This window comes from Haliotis rubra, unplaced genomic scaffold, assembly GCF_003918875.1.
Source record: "Haliotis rubra isolate DU_JTF1 unplaced genomic scaffold, ASM391887v1 Scf129, whole genome shotgun sequence".
NCBI classification, from domain to species: domain Eukaryota; kingdom Metazoa; phylum Mollusca; class Gastropoda; order Lepetellida; family Haliotidae; genus Haliotis; species Haliotis rubra.
In genome coordinates this window covers 545,310-551,309 of record NW_025765214.1, presented here as the reverse complement: position 1 = coordinate 551,309, position 6,000 = coordinate 545,310, and positions in this window count along the sequence as shown.

Genomic DNA, 6,000 nt, shown 5'->3' with positions numbered 1-6,000 from the left:
TAAAAGTTGAAAAATCTTCGTCTTGTTTGAAATATATACCACCGAATGTTTCATAGCAGTATGGAAAAACACACCAGGCCGTTGAAATGTCATTATTACGTTCTTTAACATCCGACACATTCTGTTGCAAATGGCACGTTTTATTCAAATTGTCAATATGGAAATCCACCTGCCACTTAATGTCAATTATTTGCACGTGCAAGTCGCTATATCCATGGAAAGTGGAGGACAATACACATACATTGATGCTTTTTCACTATCGTTCACTGTTCATGTACCTGTCTGAAACTGCAGCTTAGAATGAGACGGGTTTTTACACTTGCTGAAAGGGTTCAGGCTATGGGCCTTTTGGAATCTGGTCAAACGCAGCGGCAGGTCGCTGTCCGCTTTAATGTGAATCAGTGTGCTATTGTTGCAGAGATTGCAAGCCAGTGAGTCCGTGGAATATACACGTCGCCCAGGTCGCCCAGTTACGTATTAGATTCCCTAACGCAGCAGATCTTCAGACAGAACACTTCAATGTTAACAATGTAAGAATATCCAGGAGCACCCTTCGTCGACGTTTAAGGGCAGCCGGACTCCGCTGTAGGCGACCTTTAATTCGTCCACCACTAACACCACGTCACAGGCAGGCGCGTTTGAGATGGAGAGGACATCATGGCCGCTGGAATCAACGCCAATGGTCTCGTGTACTCTTTCAAAGATGAAAGCAAATTCAATTTGTCCTCCCATGGTGGTCGGCAGAAGATTTATCGTCGCAATGGAGAGCGAATCACAGATGCAACTGTAGCCACGCATAACCGATTGGGCAGGGGGGTCGGTCATGGTTTGGGTAGGGATAACTTCTACTGGACGTACTCCACTGCACGTGGTGGTCGACGGTAACCTTACCGGACAGCGTTATTGGGACGAAATCTTGGCTCCTATAGCAGTGCTATTCCTGCAAGCAATGCATGGCTTTTTTGGTCGACCCTCTTTACTGCAAGACGGCAACGCTAGGCCAGGATTTTCACAGAATTCCTAAGGCGGCAGGGTATAGAGTGGCCAGCAGTTCGCCAGACCTCAACCCAATTGAGCATGCCTTGGATGGACTCGGTGTACACGTCACCCAGCACCAGTGGATTTCCCAATACCCCGCAGAGCTCTAGTAGAGGAATGGAATGCGATTCCGCAAGCTTTCTTTACGAACTTTATAAGGAGAACGAGAACACGGTGCACTTGTGTCATGCGCGCGCGAGGAGGGTACACAAGATTGAATGACCGAGTGCTTCATGTTTGTCTTTTTCATTGTTGGAACTTTTTGTCTGTATGTCACGATGTGTCACATTTGTCAACACATTAAACATTTTGATGACACTCTAAGTTCTATTATTTCTGAGAAACTTTTCTTTACATGTGATACATATCATTTGACCCTTTATAAATGACGCCTTTTGAAACTGACACATATGAACATATGAATATAAAGTACAGCTCCATTAATTATCGTCCTTGTTTAAAAAAACCCTGATAAATCAGTGGTACTTCATTAGGTTCGTGTGTCGAAACATACATAAACATATACATATACTTCCAAAAATTCCCCAAAACTAAGAAGCAGGTGATATCGAAAAATCAAACTACAAATAAAAAATTAACTATAACTTAACACAATTTTATGATGAAAGGACATAGCTTTGACGTCATGGGCACAAGGTGCATGAATCCCTTGAAAAACCATGTTCGACTGTATCGTGACCGAACTTTTGCAAATCGTTATCATAGAAAACAAAGACATTTGCTTCTGAGGATTATAGGAAGGCACCTATGCCCCCTCGGCGTTAAAGTATTGGCATCCTTGAGACAACGGGTACACGACGTCACGTTGCAAACGTCTTTGTTTTCAAACTGTGATAAGCAGGGCATTTAGTCGATACCAAATGTTTCAATCAGATGTATAGCCAATTGTAGGTTGTCGAGCGTTCAAGTACTACCTCTTTAAGTGGACACCCTTTGCAAACTGTGAGAAGCATATAAAGACGCTCCAAATCCAGTAACTGTCAGTATTGAGGATAGCGAACCCTTTTTATTTGCAAGATGTTAATATGTAGCACCGAAGGTAGGGACGAGGAGGAGCAGGTGGTGCTGGCTAAGCATCGCTCGTTGCTGTGTTTGTCCTATACTTCCCAAAATGATGATGCTTCCTAATACCATAAATGTCGTTCGGTAATGCCGCCTAAAACCTGCAAACTGGCCCAAACCGGATAATAGTGCTAGACTGGTCATTTATGTAGATTACGCAAGAAATAAACCACCAGACTTGGTTTAGTCTATAGATTGCTCAAGAAATAAAGCGCTGTTTCGAACATGAAACAGAACAGTCAATAAGGCGCAATGCACACGCTGTGATGTTCAATAAGTTGTCGAGAATGTTCAATGTTGCGAATATATATGTAATATTAGAAAAAAGACTGAACATACAGTCTAACACATCAAAAATACATGACTCATATTGCCACCTGGGCTATAAGACTTAAAGCTTCGAAATTTAATGTCATTATAGCTTTTCAGAAGGCGTTCGAATATCTGTCACGTTATCAGTAATATTGGTCGTTTAGGGGGACGGTTGTGGGTGTGAGTGACAGTAATGAGTATTTTGATATAAGGCTGTGTGAGGATAAAAGGGTCTGGTGCGGTCTTTGCTTCACTTGAAAATGTGCCTAGAATACAATAAAGCAGGAATCCAGGCCACCATTGCTTTGAGTTTTCTTTTTATCAAATTCAGTGATGGTCTATTTTCATCCCTATGGTGACTGCTCAGGAGTAATGACAAATGAAATTCCTGCGTTCTCTTTGATGAAGAAACCTACCCATTATGAAACTGAAAACATTGATTGAGTGTATGCTGTTTTACGTCATGCGTAACAATATTCAAGTTCAATAAAGACAATGTGTAAATAATCGGGGTCAGATATGAGTTTTCTATTTATTAAAATCAGCGTTTGTATATTTTCATTATGATTAATGACAAAAGAGATCGTTTTGCTGACGAAAACACATACCCATCTATGAAGGGATTACAGTGTTTGAGCGAATGTTGTTTTACCCCACTCTCAACAATATTGAAGTTTTATCATGACGGTCTGTAAATAATCGAAGCCAGATACTGACAGCATCAACAACGACAATAATCAACGTTGGGCCTACGACGAAGCAGGGTCACATTATTGTCACGTGATCTGGGGAATAGTTCATGAAAATGGTGTCTTAAAAGTATTTTTTCATATAGGACGGAACTGTCAAACGAGAAAGGATCTATCAAATGTAGAATAAAACACATCTAACAAGACATTGATCTATTTCATCAAACATGGGTAAGTTCAATTAACAAAAGAACCGGTATAGTTGTCTAACCCTTATGGTATACATGTGAATATATGATACTTTACAGACTCAGACAAAAGGAGTGAGTGAGGGAGTTAGGTTCACGCCGCACTCAGCAATATTCCAGCTATATGGCGGCCAGACAAAAGGAAGCCGTTCGATAACACGTATACATTTAATGTAAAAATTCCATATGATGCAAAGAATGTTGGTATTTGTTTTATTCTCAGTCCGTTAGCTGACAGGGCTGTGCAGCAAATATGAGAGCAATGTCAAAACCATCAATATCTAAAAGGCATACCCATTCGATAAATCGGGGTGAATAACCCCACAAACTAAGTCATTATAGCAGGAACGACAACAATTTACATGAGCAAAGCTGTGTCTGCGAATCATAGTCGACCTAATGACTTATGGACACGCTCATCGACTGTTGTTAACTCATCACCCCTCGTGCCATCAGTGCCACACCAACATGCCTGTTTAAGACAACAAAAATTCTTACAGACTAAAGGCCATGCATCATCAGCGTACATAGACAGCATGTTATACGACCGCAGAACCTAGACAGGATCATCACCAGTCACATGTACCGCAGATGGATGTGGTAATGCGTGTCAGTCCGGGCCATCATCTGAATCAATCATCCCTGTCCCACAACGCTGATGCATATACTCAGGAATCGCGGACGTGACTGGGGTCATATATTCCACTTGTTTGCTTGATGGGCAGGGTGGTTTACCGTGGATGACGTTTATAGTGTTACAGCATTATTCTTGTGACAGGTAAAATAGTCTGTGGTTACAGGGGATTCAGTAAATGTCTTCAATGAATGCTTCATTTGGCGGGGTAAGCTGAGAATAGTTTTACTGTGATATATAGAAGCAGGCTCCACGATATGTTTATACTTAAATACCTCAGATTGGAAAGAATGGTGAACACGTTTGGATATATTTCCGACAATGCACAATTGTAAGTGTTGGCGCGTCCGTACATGAATACAAGTGTACGTGAGGATACAAGTACAATATTTGGGGGCCGGAATATTACTGCACGTGGCGTAAAATGAAGCTAATTTCAAAGACGTTTTTTCCCCAGCCATATACTTTTTTGTTCATAGTCATGTGATTCATATCACGAACATCCATGTATGCAATGGGAATACGATTACATGCACAACCCTGCCAGACAGCCTGACCCCCGAACCCTTTTGTCGCCTCTATAACGTTGATATGGGGTTTATTGCAGACCTATTCCCAGCTTAGAAGGCCAAAGTGGTATGTTTTAGTACTGCTCGTGTATTTAATGTATACTCAAATATTGTGCTTTCACTACTGTATCTAGGTGTGTGGGTGTTATGGCAGGTGATTCCCGTAAATAACTTGTATTTATTGCCTTCACGTCGTATTTTGGAGTGCTCTAAAATTAACTTTACATCGTCAGTCGTCTTGAATATGTTTTCTGTAAATTACATGGTGCACCCCTCGTGATTTGATTTACAGTTTAACATTATTTTTACAAGATGACAGCCATCACCCTTACAGCTTATGGCCTAACGCACACGAGGCGCTTCTCTCTGACACTCTTCGTTGATTCGTTGTGCTGACAAATACTGTAGCCATCCTGAGATTTGTTTTGCTGTAGTACCCTGATACCGAGTATCGGTCACCAATGTCAGGTTGATGTTTCTGTATCACATTGTGTTATGTGACATAGTCATGGTCACCATTCAGAAACGTCGCATTATAATATAAAAAAGAAGTTGTCATCCATAAAGCATCTAACTTTCTTATAATTCATCAGCTTCTAAACTTCCAACAGATCATTCCGAGGTTTGTTGTGTTATAGTACCCTGATGAATGTGCCCGAGACTCTGTGACCATTCCTCGGTTTCTTGTGCTGTAGTATTCTGATACATGACTTGTAATTGCGTGTCCTCATCTCGGTCACCATGGTCCGGTTTGCTGTTATGTCTATCCTGTATACATGCGTAGGCGCCAGAGAATTTCTATTGAGGTACAATTGAACCGTAACACCCATGTAGATGTCGGTCCAATAGAGATTACTAAACAAGTGTCTGTCAGATACCATTTATCTTACAACCAGTTGTTTCAAAACGTATTTAAAGAGCGAAAGCGAGTTAAATACGGTTTGAAACAGCGAGTTGTAAGATAAATGGTATCTGACAGACACGAGTACAGTAATCTGTTTCTTACACACCATAAAATCGCACCATGAATAGATTCAAATTTCATATTTACTCATCGTAGCTGCGCAATAATACACAGCACAGCGTTTATGACTGACTGACGTTACTAGGCTTCCTAATCACTACTCATCACCAAGGTGACCCTCCACAAAAATAATTCTGCCATCTCTTCGTGTCATTAAGGCAACAGTGATAATGCAAACTAGATGAGATCACAGAAAATAAATCAAACGTTCTAAAAACTGACTGACTAACTGAGTTTGGTTTTACGCCGCTTTTAGCAATATTCCAGCAACATCACGGCGGGGGACACCAGAAATGGGCTTCACACATTGTACCCATGTGGGGATTCGAACCCGGGTCTTCGGCGTGACGAGCCAACGCTTAAACCACTAGGCTACCCCACCGCCCTCCCTCTAAAACGATGA